Source organism: Hemicordylus capensis, chromosome 6 (assembly GCF_027244095.1).
Source record: "Hemicordylus capensis ecotype Gifberg chromosome 6, rHemCap1.1.pri, whole genome shotgun sequence".
NCBI classification, from domain to species: Eukaryota; Metazoa; Chordata; class Lepidosauria; order Squamata; family Cordylidae; genus Hemicordylus; species Hemicordylus capensis.
The window spans coordinates 71,326,865-71,344,919 of record NC_069662.1 but is presented as its reverse complement, the minus strand read 5'-3'; the positions used below and the strand labels follow the sequence as shown (position 1 = coordinate 71,344,919).

The 18,055-nt window shown below is 44.9% G+C and overlaps 1 protein-coding gene across 2 annotated transcripts in view; it reads left to right on the top strand.

Moving 5' to 3' along the window:
- The first annotated feature begins 1,339 nt into the window (after window positions 1-1,339).
- TPPP (tubulin polymerization promoting protein) overlaps window positions 1,340-18,055 on the top strand; it is an 84,802-nt gene continuing 68,086 nt past the window's right edge. The window contains exon 1 of one of the 2 annotated variants that reach the window (XM_053260993.1): window positions 1,340-1,363. The gene's annotated coding sequence lies outside the window, so the exon portion shown is untranslated. Of the gene's footprint in view, window positions 1,364-1,465; window positions 1,624-18,055 lie in introns of those variants that run through there. The other variant, XM_053260989.1, reaches the window with a different exon arrangement.

Sequence of the window (18,055 nt, the reverse complement as noted above, 5' to 3'; positions counted from 1 at the left end):
AATAGACCTCAACCATTCAATAATTCCTAGGTGGGGTTGCCTTTTAAACCCGAACAGGGGTATCACCGCCCTGCCATATGACGCTGTCCCAGCGATCTAAAGGGGTTGCTGTTTATGTTGCCACTGTGACTGCATGTGCTTGTGAACATACTTCTTGATCACTTCACTTTCATAGTTAAGCACCTAGTGCCCATCTTGCCACCCCATCCTCTTTCTCTCTGACTGCCAGGAGAGGAGAAGAAGGGACAGAGTGGGAAGTGGGCATCCCCATGTGACTTGTCTGTTTGACAGGTTTGGAAGCTTAGGATGGGACGTCCTGGGCAACTGCTTTCTTAGATGAGAGGCAGGGGCGGGTCAAGTGCTTGGAGAGGTGGCCAGCAAGAAGCACCACAGGCATGGAGCGGGCGTGATCCCAAGCAGTTCTGGGCCACCCTCTCTATGATTACAGTTCCAGAAACAGCACAAAACCACAGTTATGGAGGTGTCCGCATTCAGGCATAACACTGCCAACACAAAACTTCCGTTTGGGGTGACAAAACTCAATAAAAACCGAAGGTTCAAACTGGAGTTTGAGGAGGCAAACTGGAGGTTGCTTTTGCTGCAAAACCGCAGTTGCACACATTTGGACGTTCACAAATCCCAACCTCTGCCCTATTTAATTCTCAGTCCAATCTTATCCTAATTTACTTGGGAGTAAGCCACATGGGATTCAGTACAAATTAGTTCTGATTAACAAATGCAAATGTTGACTGCCATTTGCAAACTAACTTGGGGAAAAGTCTAATTGAAACTAGTGCATCAGACTATGGGGAACACCTGTATCGGGCAGCAGCGATATATAGGAAGATGCTGAAAGGCATCATCGCAAACTGCACTGGGAGATGGCAATGGTAAACTCCTCCTGCATTCTACCAAAGACAACCACACGCAGGGCTCTGTGGTCCCAGGAGTCGACACTGACTCGATGGCACACTTTACTTTATTCAGGTTTCACTAATTTAGAAACTATTTTGTTATACTTGTATAACACGTTTCATGGAGTTTTTATAATTGCTGGAGACATAAAATAAGAAAGGTAGGTTTCAAAAGAAATAAAATATCAAGTATTTTCAAATACGAAGAGGGTGCTCTCTTACGATTCGTGATTGGCCTGTCGCCTTGAAGCAGAGAGGATGCGCTGAGTCTTTCCCCTCGCCTTACCTGCTGGGGCACCTGCTTCCCCCGATGCTCTTTTTCCGGGGGAGGACAGGAGGAAGCTCCGGACAAACAGCCGGCCATGTAAGGCAGCAGCGATCGGCTCACTGTGATTGCGCGCCTCTCCGGAATCGCAGGGGAGGAGCCGCCGGCCCAGGCGCCTTGGGAGGTGGGCAGCGCGCGGTGGGCGGGCACCAATGTGGCCCTTTCACCAATTGCCAGGCGGGCAGGGCGGGCTTGTTGGCTTTGAGCGGCTGGGCTAGTTGCTTGTTTTAGCAGCAGCAGCGGCCGCTGCTGCGCTTGGTGTTTCCCTTGCTGAGCTCGATCGCTCTTCCCGGTTGTGGGAGTTGGCAGCCTGGGCTGGGAGGAGAGGACGGGATTGATCCTATCCAAACTGCACCCCCCTTCTTCCACTTTGGGAGTCTGGAGGTAAGCCCAGAAATTCGGGGTGCGCGCAGCAATTCTGCGCGGTAGATCTCTGTGCTCTAAAGTGGCTCCTAGCATGAGGAGAGTAACAGGATCGAAACTGCAAGTTTCTGGCTGCTGCTTCTGTGAGCGCTGCTGGGAGTCAGCTAGCCTAGTAGGACCGATAATCTTGCGCCTCTAGGCTGCCAGCTGGAGTCTGATTAATTGGTGCAAGCGAAAGCAGTGCCTGGAGGGCTAGTGGCGCAGCGGAGCTGCCAGGAGCGCGCGTGTTTGTGTTTGCTTCTGTCATGGCATCATCATCATCCTATTTGCAACGTTCAGGAATGGCGATTATGATGAAAGCTTCTGTCAGAGGGGGCTGGTTTATCCGCTGTCGGTTGCAAAAGGGATGCACGGCGCGGGAGATGGGGCATTTATTTATTAGCTTCACAAGGCTAGGCTGAGAGATGGCAAGCTTCCTATTTGAGCAGCGATTTGAACCTGAGTTTCCCATGTCCAAACCCAGCAGTCCAGATGCTACACCTTGTTGGCATCTCAGACTTAACTACTACTTGTCTTCATTTCCAGTCTTCTAGGAGACATCAGAGCTGTTGTTTTTACTCATTTCTACCTCCAAACACTTGGCCTCTCATACAAGACTCTCAAGGTAGCTTACTATCAAGAATCTGAAATATATTCTGTAATAGCATAACATCACAAAACCAGTAACTTCACATTTAAAAAGCAAACCAACTAAAAATGGAGATATTGTGAGTATAGATGGCATTTACATTGGATGGAGTTAGGGGTACCAATTCTGTTCCCACCTCCTTCCCCTCCCCTGCTTTTTTGGTGGTTTAAGCAGTCTTCTTCTCAAATGGTTTTTTTCTACCAACTTAATTTCTAAATCATCTGCTACCTGCTCAGAAATGTGGCATATTCTTTTGTCAAAAGGCATCTACAGTAGGCATTTCCCAAATGTATGTGTGGATTCCACACACACAATTCACTTGCATTTGCGAAATGCCCACTCTTGGGTTGTTGTTTTTTTACCTCTTGTTGCATTAGCAGGTGTTGGATGTACAGGGCAAAATGAGTATTATCTGTATTTCAGTAGTGGAATTGGGGTGAGCCAAATGTTATGGAGGGCTGGCTTTAGGGTTTCTAGCTCTTTCTGTTGCTAAGATTCTGGTACTCTGCCTCTAGGTGTTTCTGCATTATATAATATCTCTTGAAAACTGGAAGTCATTCTCTGTGTGTGCAGATATCACTTAGGATTTTGTTCTTGTCCTCCTTTGGTGGTGGTGGATGCCCTTTCTTCTTGGGCATCTCGAAAAGAGGGACCCTGAGAAGCTGTTTGTATTCTTCAGTGGCTGTCAGCCTATGCTTGGGCAGCAGCAGCAGCTGAGTGTCTTTCTGCAGCTGTATTTTGCAAGATGACTAAGCGAGCAACTGACAGCTTGATCTTTTAGTGGGATTCCCTCTTCTCTTCCCCCTGCCCCACCACATTTCCCTATTTAGAATAAACATTACAGCAAGTGCCCTTTGGAGCTTATTTGTGATGGATCTTCTGTGGATTACTTCAGTTTCAGTCGCTGATTTCGTTCCAGCCAGGAAGAGAACAATGTTTACATGATTCCCACTGTCTGCATTGTGCACGTGATCTAGTAGGTTGCAATCTTCAACCCATTTATTCCAGAACAAGTCTATAGCTTCACTCATTGAACTCACAGAAAGGCCACTGTGAAATAGCTTGAGAACTGAAGCATGCATGCATTTTTAGCTTTTACTAAAAACAAAAACCTCTAACTTTTTAATTGACTCCGCTATAAGAGAAAGGATGCAGGTAGTCATATTCTACTCAGTTGCTCAGCAGGAGTGGGAGTCTGCTCCTGCTTTCCAGCATTTTGGCCAGTGAGTGCAAAGGTACTGACAAGTATGTAGGCACCTGGCATGTATGGCTTTTAAAAAATAAATTACAATTGTGTCTGCTTGATGATCTTTTATAACATCAAACCCACTAGATAACTGTACTTTGGTTTTTGCTGTTTCACACTGACTTATTGGTCATTGTCTACTTTCTCTTAGAACCACCCCACAGACATAATATTTCTGTTTATAGGCTGACCTTTCCTATAGTCTTGGGAAACCTTCCCTCAAGTAAGACGTGTGATGGCTTTTTGTAGTAGTTGTTTAGAGAAAGCCACTCTCCTGCTTCAGCACACTGTTTTCAGGCTAATTCATGTCTCCAGGTTGAGTGACACCACTGGAAACACATTCTGCAGTTACAGACTGGCTCAAAAACACCTCCTCAAACTGCTCTTCTTCTTACAGTTCTGACTTAGTTCTCATTGAGGTGATCCACCTGCATCTTCTGAACTGAACCACTTCAGACTGCAGGTGAGGGCTTGCGTGACTGAATGCTCCTTCCTTGTGCAGATATTCCTTGCACATAGAAAGCTAGGCTAGAACCGTTTTCTCCTTGCCATACCAATTTTCTGTGCTGTGTATGGAGGAGCTCAGCCCAGGTGCAGGTTTACCACTTTGGTAAATATTTGGTCTACCTTCATGCATGGTATTTTGAATACCACCTTATAAGCACTTCAGTATTTTGAGTGCCACCATATAACTACCTTCATGCTTTGTTCATAGTGTTTTGTTAAACTGAAAAATGTGATAATGTGTTGTGATTGATCATATGATTTTTCATGCATGTTGGTGCTTGTTTGTAGGGATATGCCCAAACCACAGTTTGAAGTGTGGTTCGAGCACTTTTAGGGCAATTAGAAAGATAACTTAAGGAAAAGGAAAGCAGATGCTTACCTGCTCTCTACCACCCAGCTTCATGCTGGGGCTGTGCACATCCCCAGAAGCTCTGCATGCCATCAGCACACACATGGATCTGCACATGTGCAAGCACACATATATGGTGCTTGTGCATGTGTGGATGCCATGTGGTGCTGACAGCACACAGGGCTTTTGGGGATGCGTGCCATCCCAGCAGGAAGCTGGAAGGGGCAGCAGAGAGCACCTGCTCTCGTTTTCCTTAAAGTTGCCTTTCTAATTGCCCTAAAAGTACTCGAACTGTGCGTCGAACCGCTGTTCAGGCACATCCCTATTTGTTTGCATGGACAAAGGCATTTTCCCACTCTTCCAAAGAGCACCCAAGTGCAGTAATTCAAACATGCATTGTTGATTGTGTCTGGAGACAATAGTTCTTTCAGAGAACTGAAGAGTGATAGGATAAAGCCCCACTTCTGCAATTCTACTGACTTCTGTCACCAAGATTTGAAGTTGGCTCAACAAAGATGGTAGAATCTCAGTAACAGGATGTGGGAACCAGACTTGGGCCGGTTTAGAGGTCACACCAGCTGGGAGCACTCTCTTTCACCTGTGGTCATTTTACCAACATTTTCCCCACTTCCAGACTGGGCAGCCATTGTGTGAATCTGCCGTATGATTAGTTGAGTTCAAGCACTACTTAGGGTCAAGCAGACAGACAGAAGCTCTGTACCTGAAGAGATCTTGTCTATATGTTCAAGTGTTTATCTCGGCCTTGGAAAGATATGCAGCTGACCTGAGATATGGCTGTGTAGGAGGGAAGAAGGTGAAAATACATTTGGCTATGCAACAAGGCACTTCACCATGAGGTTTTAAGGTGTGTTTAGCTGGATAATCAGCCACTGCCACCACTGGAGGAAACTTTCAGCCCTCGCCCTGAGCCCACAAGCATCTCAGGGTAGCTGTGTTGTCTTGACATGATAATCCTTCTGGCTTCACATAGGAATTGACAGTAAAAGATGCCACTTAGGATAAACAACCACCAAGGACCTTGGTTTAAACCTTGTTTGTGTTGGGGTTTGTGATTATTTAGCAAAGCCACAAGGAAGTTACCACTCCAGTTACAGAGTGCAAAGTTTAGTTGTTGCAGCTATTTAAGTAACACGCATGGAGATCACTGTAGAGTCTAAACTAAATTGATATTTTGGTGAAGTACATTTGAGATAGGAAAGACCTATCCTATCAGCTACGTAATGCATAGGTAGGGAGAGAGAGAGATGTTTCCATCTTCTCTCTAGGAGGAAAGGAAGAGGACTGACTCACTACAGGAAGTACCTGAGGAGTCAAAGCAGGGGTCATAGAGTAGAGGAAAGCAAGGACAGGTAAAGGAGACCCTCACTAGCTACTTCTGCTCCCAACGCCCCTAGTGGTCATTAGGATAGTTGTTGCAAAAGGTTGGTGCATCTCTGGAACTCCATCTCCAATACTTTGAAATACTCTCATTTACACAGTGCTCCATAAAGCACATCTTCCAACCAGGAACAGTTTCTCCAACTGACCTCAGCTGTCACAGATTCTCTCCCCCAATCTGCATACGGAATCCACACTGCCCAAGCACTACGCTGCTTTTGCTGCCTCTAATGAATTCTGACTTCAGCAGTATAACTTTAGACCTTACCACAAACATAAATATTTTCTCATTGAAATTCTAGAATAAGATAATTCCCATTTTGTCACAATGAGCATGTAAGATTTGAAAGCATTTCCATCAGAAAATTACATTCTTCAACTCTCAACAAAAGGCCTTTATTGCACAAAAAGAAATTAAAGATGGTATATAAAAAATAAAATAAAAGACATTTTGGTGTAACACAACATCATTGGTTAAACAGACGTTCACAGATAAAAACCCTCCTCCATTCCCCAGCTGTTAAATTCCATAGACCTGATAACGTTTTGTTCTGTGACTGGAGGAGAGATAATGAGGGAAGGGGGCAGGAAGGGAATCACCTGATTTTTCTCAAAGGCTAATGAACCTAATAGCATCAGCTAGTGCCTCCCAAGCATTAATATCTGGTCTCAGTTTCTCTATAAATAATGCTTCCTTTATTTTCCATTTTTGTAAATTCCTTTCAATCCCCAAAATAGATATTTTAGTAGGCATTATTTTGCTTCCGTGCTTTTTTCTCATATGCATTGACCAAAGTTTTGTTCTCTGTGTACAATGCCTCATATCTGCTGGATGTTCTTTATATCTATCTTTCAGTGGCCTACCAAATTATCCAATATAGAATGAAATACAACCTGAGCATTGAATTTTACATATTAAACCTTTCTTCCCACCATTTCCTTCCCCCTGTCCACAGATCTCACAGTCTTGTACATTACATCTCCTGTCATACAACCTGGAGTTAACTAACAGTTGTTATAGTGTCATTTGTGCTGTGCAAACTAAAGTAAAGTTGTGTCGTCGAGTCAGTGTCGGCTCCTGGCACCCCCAGAGCCCTGTGGTTGTCTTTGGTAGAATACAGGAGGGGTTTACCATTGCCATCTCCCGTGCAGTATGAGATGATGCCTTTCAGCATCTTCCTATATTGCTGCTGCCCGATATAGGTGTTTCCCATAGTCTGGGAAACATAGCAGTAGGGGTTTGAACCAGCAACCTCTTGCTCCCTAGGCAAGTTACTTTCCCGCTGTGCGGTGGCTGCTGTGCAAGCTACGTTCATTTTAATTCCTTGTCTTTCCAGGATTCTCTGGGTTTACCATGTAAACCTGTCAGTGATGAATGGTATTTTAAATACTGGCAAACCCTTAATGAATCTAGCTCTTCTCCAACTCCTTGAAACAGGCAATTCATACCCATTCTTCCTAATTAGGTTTTCTGCTTTCTTCAGTTAAAGAACATTCTTCAAGTAAAGTTTTCATGATGAGCCCTACTCACAGAATGTATATGTGTTGTTATTCATTTTGCATGTTAATGTATGCATTATTTTAGACCTGTTGGTTTATGGAGCATGGGAGATGACTGAATGTTTAAGGCTTCTTTTCTCTTGTGTGAGGGGAGTCACTTGGAGAGTCTGGTATAACAAGGCAGTTTTGAACCAACTGATTTTTGTGAAAGTCTTGCTTTCCTTTCTTATTTTTACCAATACCTCCAGATCCACAAAATGGTGCTGGGGGGCAGGGTGAATATGTTCTGAGCACACACATCTGTACTTGCAACATATGCCAGACCTTGACAGTCCTATGGACATGCTGGGACTAGTGTGAACTGATAGTACTCCTTTTTGTTTGCACTGCAGGGGTCAAGATGGCTGAAACTAGGTGCCCAGCCCAAAAGATGAGACCCACCTAGATCAGCCTTGGATTGGTAGAAGAGGTTGAATCATCCCATTAGCTCATAGGCCATCAAGCTGTTGCCAAAGTTTCATAATTTGGTATTGTCCCACCACATGATGGTTCTGCTAAATTGACTTCATACTTGAAAATCTGGCCCTGTGAATTTGCCCCAAGGCACTCTTCGTCCAATCTTGTTATACTGTACCAAATGTTTGAATTTCAGTATTGGCATTTCCAGGTGCACAAACACCTTGCTTCAGGGATGTGGCTGTAGCTCAGTCGTGGAGCATTTGCCTTAGATTCAATTCCTGGCATCTCCAAGTAGAAGTGGGAAAGACTCCTGCCTGCATCTCCTGCCATGGAGTGCCACTGCCAGTCAGTGTAGAAGACAATACTGATTTAGATGGACCAATGACTAAGGCCACTTCCTATATAAGAAGCTTGTAAATAGCCACTTGTGGCAAGTAAGAATCTCCTCTAGGTGACTAGGCAGGGAAACATTGCAAATGTTGCGGGGTTTGCTTGTGTGTTTGTTTTTAGGCTAACAAATGACAAATGTGTGGCCAGCTTGTCTAACAGAAGCTTTTGTGGGCAAGTTACATCTGGGGACTTTTTTTTTTTTTTTGGCAAAGCTGCCTTAAGTGCATTCTATTTAGCTTCAACCGTTCTTTGGGTTGGTTAGAGCAAGCAGATAGACTTCAACCTTGCCTCCCAAGTGCTGAAATAGTATAGAATTTAATTAACATTGTAGCAAGTTGCCCTCTCCAGACCCACTGGGTAGATTCCTCCCTGGTTACAGGGTGACCAAAGGATTGATTCCCACTAAAGGGACTGGTCCTCTAGGCTGATAATGTTTGCTGCCACTAGCTACTCTCCTTTAGGGTAGGGTCTTTACTCCCCTTCCTCTTGGGTATCCTGGACTGGGTAGAGTAGGAGACCATGACCACCCACTGTCCGACTGGAATCAATAAAGAACCCTTACAGGACAGGTGCAATTGGTGACCCCCTAGGCTTCAAGGCTCATTAATGTGATGCTAGGTAACAGTGGTTAGAGTTCAGCCATTATACTTGCTGGGTGACTCTGGGCCAGTCACTTCTCTCTTAGCCTAACCTACTTCACAGGTTTGTTGTGAGGAGAAACTTAAGTATGTACAGTAGTATACCGCTCTGGGCTCCTTGGAGGAAGAGCAGGATATAAAATGTATAAATAAATAAATAAATAAATAAATAAATCTATCTTATATAGAAGAGATTGTTTTTTAAAAAATCAAACACTTGATTGTTGAGAAAATATAAGGGTTGGTAATAGGAAAAACAAATCAGTTTGTAGGATTCACAGGCACACTAAAACAAAAAACAAACAAACCCCAACTTATTGCAATGTCTGTCTAAAGACTTTTCTGGCTACTGTTTTTTCTCAGATGGCACTTCTTCCTTAAAGGGTTTGTTTTTCTGTAGCTTTTCCTTCAGTCCAGGCCTCCCACTGAGCACTTGGGGGAGAGAGTGTGACCCCAGCCTTTTCAGGCCACACTCTCTTCAGCTTCCCACAAATGGAACCACCAAAACAGAAAATAGCTCTAATCCAAACTGAGCTTTTGGCCCCTCCTCCCTAAAAGAGAGGGAAAATCCCCTTTTGAATTTGATTGGTTTCAGGCTGGGCCTGGCTACCAATCACAGGGCTCCTGTGGATTTCTAGGCCCTGTTAACCCCTAGCTACCCACTAAAACATGTAACAATATTCCATAGGACTGAATTTGTATGGGCGGGTGAGGGGATTAAATAGTCAAATGCCCTTTGGGTCATTGGGCCAAAGTGAAACTGACACCCAGAGCGTTTTCTCTCATGTCTTCAAGTGGTCACAACCTCCTCAGTTTGCCTCTGACCCTCAGTGAGAAAGTACCAGCTGAGCAGAACCCCAGAACTGTACCCCAGCAGCTGTTCAGAGCTTGCAAAAAGAAAAAGCCTTTTCTCAATCAGTGGTAACGTTTTCTGCAAGAGTGGCTTTTAGGTTATCCATGCAAATACTGATTCTTCCTGACACTGTTTGGCTGCAATGGCCGCTGTTCACTAGCATAGTATAGCTGAAATAAAAATAGACCCTGCAGGCTTTTTGCATTAAGCTTTCCTATGGTGGTGCCTTCTTAATAAACTGCCCTCTTTGTCATCGGACTGAAAAAAACACACACACCAAAACAGATGGCCTGGGATCCTCCCCAAGGTGGAATGCCTTTCTTTGCTAGGTCTCTTGGGGCCTCAGCTTGCAAAGCACTCATTTTGCTCAGTGTTCCATCAGTCTCCTCTCTTCATAGTGCAGGGTTTATTGTGTATTCCATGGGTAGGCAACCTTTGGCTCTCTGGCTGTTGTGGCCTACAACTCCCATCAACCCTAATCACAATTTATTTTTTCTGAGGATGATGGGAGTTGTAGTTCAACCATAGCTGGAAAGCCAAAGTTGCTTACCCTTGATGTTTCCATTGTATCCTGCTCCTTCTCTAAGTAGGGGTTTATCCCACTTTTTTCCTCATGGCAGTCCTGGGAGGTTGGTTTGGCTGGGAGGAAGTGACTAGCCCAAGGGTACTAGGACTTGGGTTTCTAGTTTCATGGCCGAGCAGAGATTTGAATCCAGGCTTCCTGCCCATAACCATATCTGCTAGACACTATCTTGACTCGTGCTTCATTGGTCCATGGTTGCTTCCCAGCTCTCTAATTTAGATCAGTCAAGTTAGATAGATAGATTCCTTTGTTGTGGTCATTGACCAGAGATCAGTCAGGTTGTTTCCTGCAAAGTTCCTTAAGCAAATCAGAGTAAGCATCCGATTTTTGCCATATAGATACTTGGTTCAATCACTCAGCCTCCGCCATGTTTTAGTTAGTGCTATTTGCTCCAGTGCACAAGGGAAGAGAATGTTGAAAGCCAGCTGGAGTGGGCAGTAATTTGCCTTGCAGAAATGCAGGGTATGTTGTAGGAGACACCTCTGTGTAGAGATGTGCCTGAATCGTTTTGGCACCTCAAGAGAGAGGCACCAAAATGGTTCGGGCTGCCACGGCCAAAATGTTTCGGTGGGCAGTGAGTGGTAGCTTTAAAAGGAGGCACACAGGTCCCCACCTGCACCTCTGCTGCCCCACCGCGGCACTGTCTGTCCCATCCATTCTAAAAAGCCATGCACCGTGCCACTCCTTCCTTGTTCCCAGCAGCGCATGCATGGGCATTAGCACATAGCATCCGTGCCTGCGCAGACACCATGTGTGTGCTGATGCTCCCGCATGCTGCCTGGAACAGGGAAGCAGCCATGTGGTGTAGGGCTTTTTAGAACAGATGGGACAGACAGTGCACCTGTGGGACGGTGGGGGGCAGCAGAAGAGAAGGTAGGGACCTGCATGTCTCCTTTAAAAGCTACCACCTTCCGCCTCCTCAGGCATGCATGGAATGCTTCATGCACATCCCTACCCCTGAGAGCTCAGCTACATATCTCACTTAGAGTGCTTTTGGATGGCATGTTTAGCTGTGTAGTGGGCAAGTGACATCTCTCGCATGGCGTCGTCAGTGTTTTCTTTGCAAAATAAAGGCATGTATGTCATTTTGTTTGTTCAGTTTTGTATGACTGCCCTGTAGTGGAAACACTAGCAGTGAACTCTGTGCAGCTGCATAGTTGGGCTTGTGTTTCCCTGTCCAGAGTGCTAGTAAAGACAGGTAAAATGTCAAAGGAAGAATGCTTAACAGTGAGACCTTTGCTCAAGCCAAGGAATATATCAGCTGCTTGGCTAGTCCCTTCCCTCCCACAAATGCAGAGAAATCAGTAAATACTCTTTAGGTTTCCCTTGTCTAAAGCAATAGCCCATATTTTGAGAAGAATCACAGCATTTGACAGTAAAATTGACTGTCTGCGTAATGTAGGAACAAGCCCCTTAAGTCAGCCCTGAGCAGAACGAAGGAACAGGCTGCATTAGCACTGATTCTTACTCATGCTTATGAAAATTGGGCCAGAGAAGCATTCATCATGATGGCTTAAAGCAAAATTTCCTATGAATAAAGAGAAGGCAACACTCCTTTCATTGCTTTCCCTCCCGCACTCATCTTACTCATTCTCATTGCACTTGATCAAAAAGTGAAATGAAGATACCAGTTTAGAGAATTATCTACTGGGAGTTTACCTGGACAAGACCTGCTTGAAATGAAGGGGAACTACTTAAGGGCACGCTGAAGGCAGTTCTCACTGACCCCAGGCAGCAGAAATGTGGAAGCTTGATTTTTGTGCATGAATTTCAGGGTCAGGTTTATTAGATCTGTCTCACTGTCCTATGTAGACTTCACTAATGACATTTTTGTATTTTGATCAGGATTCTTAATTTTCAAATGGGCTTCTGGAAAGGTGGGGTTTTAATTTATAAATATGGATATATTAATGTTTGAATGAATGTATAAATAAATAAATTGTGTGTGTGTTCTTCACATGGTGTGCAAACCTATTTTTGTGCATATTTGCCTCAAGTCAGCCAAAGGAGATCCATGTGTGTAGCTGATGATGTTGTGTATCCTGATATGAATATGTATTGCAATATTTATCTTCTGCCCACTGAACTTGATGACCTCATCAGATGTGGGTGGGATTGTGCATCCCCATTTAGAACCACTGACTGCACACAATAAAGCACAACCCTCCACTTTCTAAGCATGTAGCAGAAACAGTCTGTTCGTTTTTCTTCCTGTGTGTTCTCAGCAACCACAGCCATGGTGAGAATCTTTACTAGAATCTGTATTCTGTGGTGTAGATTTCTAGACTGCCTGTTTAATGGATCACAGCTTTGTGGCAAAAAGACCAGTTGAGCAAATCCCACATTTGACAGGGTCTCCTACAGTGTTCTCTCTAATGCATTTCATCTGTATGCAGAATGAGTTTTGTTCTGGGTGGCAGTATCAAGGCAGTGTGCGTGCACATGCATTCAGAGTGGGGCCTTCCTGATTTAACCTGAGCGGGATCTAAAATGACTGACCGGCGGACATCAAAAAGCATGTGAGCATGCACACATGCGCATGCCTTAGAGAGAACACTGGGGGTCTAGCTTTTTTGTCTTTGCACATATTGAAAAACTGGCACAAAGTAGGGTGTGGCTCTTGACTTGGCAGGGATGTCTGTTAAGGAGTTCTCCTCAGTCTTGCGTGCCCTGGTTACTTCCCAGCTTGACTACTGTACTGTGTTTTTTGTGAGGGTGATGTTGAGGACAGTTCAGAAACTTCAGCTGGCAATGAAATGTGGCAGCACAGCTTTCATCTGGAACAAGCTACACAGAAGAAAGGTTGTGGGGAGGGTGGGTGGGGAGGAGGGATGAACCTACCCCCCGCCCCAGACAACCAATGAGCTCCTTTTTGGCACACTGTTGCACACCCACACAATCTGTGCTGCTCCCAGCAGTGCAGATCACTGGAGGCTGGGAAAACAAGTCCTCTGGAAATCCCAAAATGCACTGCAGGATCAGCACAGCACATTGGGGGATTCCCCTGTGAGTCAGGCACCGAGTCGGGCAGCCCAAGCATACACATGATCCCAGACCTGGGTTAGAGACATGATCCTAGACCTGGCTCATGCACTCTAAGCCACGTTAGAATTCGAGGCAGCACCAGGTATTGGCCTCGATCCCAATGCTGCACACAAGTAGCCCAACCCAGCTTGGGCTGCCCTAGCCTGGGTTGGGCTGCTCGCGTGCACAGCCCCAGAGAATGTCCCACCACTTTGGGCCTATAGTCGAATCAGGGCTTAGCGGGTGGTGCCTCCTCTTCTTCTGTGGAATTCTTTCTCCCAGGCTCACTGAGTTGGTGCTTTTGGAAGGGCTGTGGAATAATTTCTTTTCCCACCAAGGCCTTGAGGTCTAAGGTTTTAGTTGTTATGTAAAACTAAGGTTGCATCTTGCTTCCTGCTTTTAGAATGTGCATTGTTTTTACTGTGTTTTTTTAATTGTGTTGTTCCATTCTAATGGTTTGTATTTGGATTCTATTGTATCTCTCTTTGTACAATGCTGTGAAGGACTTTGAGCACATCATTTGTTGGAGAAACAGAATTGAAATTTAAAACAAATAGAATGTCAATTAATAATCAGTTTAAAAGTTCTTTTAAAGGCATTTTTAGGGGTTATGTTGGTGCTGTGTTTCTCAGTTGCTGAATAGTGGGAAGAAAATGACTTTACAGTAAGACCCCCTGCTCCTTCAGCCTATTACGCTGTGCTTGATGAACCCTGGCTGTAACAAGTATCTGTTGTACAGCTGATAGAATAAGAAGCTTGTGCCCCTTAACCACTTCCACCCTTGTCTGTCCTGACATGATCTCCATACTTGAACTATTGACAGAGTGATTGTCCTCTGTGCTGGTTGATGTTGAAACAGACTTCCTTTGTAATCATGACTGTGCTCTGTCTGCACTGTTGAAAATGGAAGTCATTCACCTGAGAAGTGTCATTGGATGCTTTGACAGAATGTTTTTGGAAGGCTTTAGGTGAGAGAGGAAAATGGGAAATTCATCCCCTCTAAGCATCTATCTTCAGAGTGTTTTGCTGGTAGTGTATTTACATATGTGTATTATTTATCAATTTATATACCGCCCTTTCTAAAGTGGCTCAGTGCGGTTTACACTAAAATAAAAAACACATAATTAAAACAATAAAAGTCCCATGAGCCAGGAAATTCCCTGGTAGCTACAGTGGTGTAGGAATACACTCTTCAGTGCCTGAAGTCAGAGCAGAATGTGTGCTGGTATTTCTATTTCTCCCCTGTACTGGAGCTCATCAGAATGGGTTGTGGACTGAGCACACTCGGGATGGGGCTGGATCACATGATACTAGTATCCTGTCGCCGGGAGGTGTCATAGCCCCAGTTCTGGTCCTGTCTTGCTAGATTTCACAGGTCTTGGAAAGAGTTCTTCAGCATTTGAGATTTTTGCCAGCTAGTTTCTATTTCTTGACTTGGTATTTTTTGGCCATTTTTGGAAGGGCAGTATAGAAATTGAATGAATGAATTAATATTTTCCTTCTATCTTCCCTCCCACCCACAGATTGTGCAAGGGTGGAAAGGGAACTGTTTATAGTTATCTGTTACATTCCCAAATTGCCTTTTTTTATTTCTAATTTGACTAATTTGTCCGTCTCCCCCAATTTGATTTGCTCCACATGGAGCAATCTCAGGCTGGCAATTTGCTGCTTGGCTCTCTCTAAGAGGGCATGCAGCCAAAATCTAGGGGCAGAAGCCTGGAGTGGGAACCTCCCACCTCCCTAAAACAGGCGAGGTCAGCCTCCCTGATGCAACCCCTTCCCACTCCTTCCACAGCGGCAGAAGCCTCCTCCATGGCCCCTCAAAAGATGAAGAAAACAAAATATTGTTCTGAGCCATGCAAAGCCTCCAAAAAGAAAAAGCGCAAGAAACCAACCTCATTTGTTAGGCTCAGCGAGTGCATTTTGATTCAGGCGATTTGTCAGCACAAAAAACTGTGCTGCCTTCCTGCCGTTCCCACCAACTACCATGCATTGGGTGTGTCTGGAGGCTCAGAACCGGCTTGATTATTGTTGTGGAGGGGGAACTGGCTGGCTGTGCCAATGGTGCCCAATCCCAAATGGGACAATTTGCGTCTGCTGGTGGGGCTCCACCTCATGAGGAAGTGATGGAGAAACCAGAGGGAGCGCTTCCAGTGCCCCAAGATCTGCATGGATTTATACTTTTTAAACTTGGATTTATAATTTTGTGTGCTGAAGGCCTATGTACGTGACTGGCTCCTGCTGGCTTTGTAAGGAATCTCCAACTTAAACCTTCTTTTCAGGGTAGTTCTGAATTAATTATAAAGAAGAGACACTTGAGCACATGCAGAAGGCCCTTCTTGTGCCACTAAGTAGCCACAATCCTATGCATCTGTCTGCAATTGAGGAAGTGGGTAAGGTCTTCCAGATAGCCCCCCTGCCACTTAATTTAGAAATGAATCATTGCCTTTTTCTGTTTTCATATTGTTTCTAAACACTCGGCAACAATATATATGTTACCTTTTTTTTAAAAAGCTAGCCGATGTTTTAGGTGTACACGTTAATGTGTGAAGGGTAAACAACACGTGTTTGCAAATGTATGTATCATATTGTGGTGAGTTTGTGGCCATAAATTAGCTGGACATTTCTTTATTAGGCTAATCACTGATTGATGAGCCGGGAGGCCCAGAGGATGCTCCTGAATATACGTATTGTTACAAACCTCCTCCCACTTCTCCATGTGATGAGAACTTCTGGGGGTGCAGCATTACTTTAGGTTCTGGGTTTCCTTGAAGAAGAGACCACTGAAAACTTGTGGTGTCCTTAGAATATTTTGCTTATTTACAGATATAGAAGTTTAAGTATTACATGCAGTTGGGAGAGCAGCAGAGCACTCCTGCAAGCCAACAACAGATTACATCCATTTGCAGAGAGCCAAGCCTTGCCCCTAGCAGCTTTTTTGGAACTTAAACATTCCAACCTTAAACACAATCTGCCTCTCTCATACAGCATCTTCTGTTTATTTACACAGATAGATCTGGAGAGAGTAGGGTTACCAACAGCCTCTTATTAGCAGATAAGTCCCTTATTTCAGCCCAAAATTGTCTGTCCCTTACGAGATGCCATTTATCCATTATTTTCAGTGAATGAGAAGAACCTATGGCTTAGATCAGGCCTGCTTAATTTAGCCCCCCTCCAGCTGTTTTTGGACTACAGCTCCCATAATCTTTAGCCATAGTGGCCAATAGCCAGGGATTATGGGAGTTGTAGGCCAACGTCTGCAGGGGGGCCGAAGTTGAGCAGCCCTGGCTTACATCAAATTAGTTATTTTCACTAATAATGAAATAAAGGGTTAAATAAAGTCCATGAGCTTCAGCTCTTTACTCTTCTCCCTCCCTACCAGAGTACTCTGTGGTTCTGGTTGGCTACAGGCTAAGGTTGCCAACAGTCCCATACTGGGTACATTTACAAAAACATTAACAGCCATCAGTGATTGGCTAACTTACCATTCTCCAGGTATTGGGATCATGACAATCATGAAGTGATGACTACTAAATAGTGCTGGTATATGAAACCTATCATTACTGGCTAACAAAGCTTCTCTTTCTAGAAGGCAAAATTACATCACACCCAGTTCGGCTAACCATGGTTATATCATTAAGCAGAGGAGAATCAATCTACATTGTAACTACTTAATGCTGAAAGTAGTTCACATACCATATAGCACTGCTATTCGGGCTCCTGATTACCCTTTCATAATCCCCCTCGTGTCCCTTATTCGGGAAGTGGAATGTTGGCAACCCTAGGAGGGAGTGAAGGAGGAGTCTTCTTACAGCAGCCCTCTCCATCAACAAGTAGTGGCTGGCTACATGTTTTCCTTCGCCAGAGTGAGCCAGAACCATTAACAACACGTTGCTAATTAGGAAGCCAGGATTGGCTCTCACTTGCTGCTTACTGTACTTTCAGTGGCAGTTTGGGGTCTGCTGTTGAATAACATGTGTAGAGGCTGTCAACATCAGGAAGTGGTAATCTTCACATAAATGTAAGGCTTAAACATTCAGGGAGCTTTGTTACCTATTTCAGTGTTAGCCAATGAAATTGTTCCCTCACCACCTGTTATCTGAGCCAGGCTAGAGTTGTGAGCAACCTGCCCCAAATCCAAACCTAGAGGATATATGTTCCTCTCAGGGGTCCTGAGGTTAGAAGCCTGAGATGAAAGCTGAAACAAGCAGAATCCACAGCTATGTTGACAAGGTGATGGTAGAAGGCCTGGCTCCTATTGTTTATGCCTGACCCATCCAAAGGCTTCATACTACATGCCAGTCACAGGGGCTGCTGTTGTCCACTTCTGCACCTGATGAGGGTTTAGGGGCTTAAGCCAGGCCTCAGCAAATTTTATTTGGCTCTAGGAGTGAGCCCCAAAGTTTAAGACAGACTGTCCTCTACTCCATGGGTGGGGTAGGCTCACTGCTTGCTCCCAACAATGCCCCATTGGGGGAGCAGGTAGATGCCCTGCTTTGTTTGCCTGTACTTTGCCTTCTCAATTTTCTTCTGGTCATGTGTGTCAGGCAGGCAAGGAATGGACACAACCAGGAGGAGGAGTGAGCAAGCAAAGCAGGGGCAGCCTGCTCCCTCCTCTCCCTGGTTGTATCCATCTAGATCAGGTATGTGATGGACTAGTATGACCAGGAGCCGGATGGGGGCAGCCCATTCCACTCCCACTTTGCCTGCTCACTCCTCCTCCTGGTTGCATCCATTCATCGCCTGGCTCAGGTGCCATGCTTAAATTTCCAGGTGCCATGGCAAGCTGGCACCTGGGACTTGTCAAGTCTTGGATTA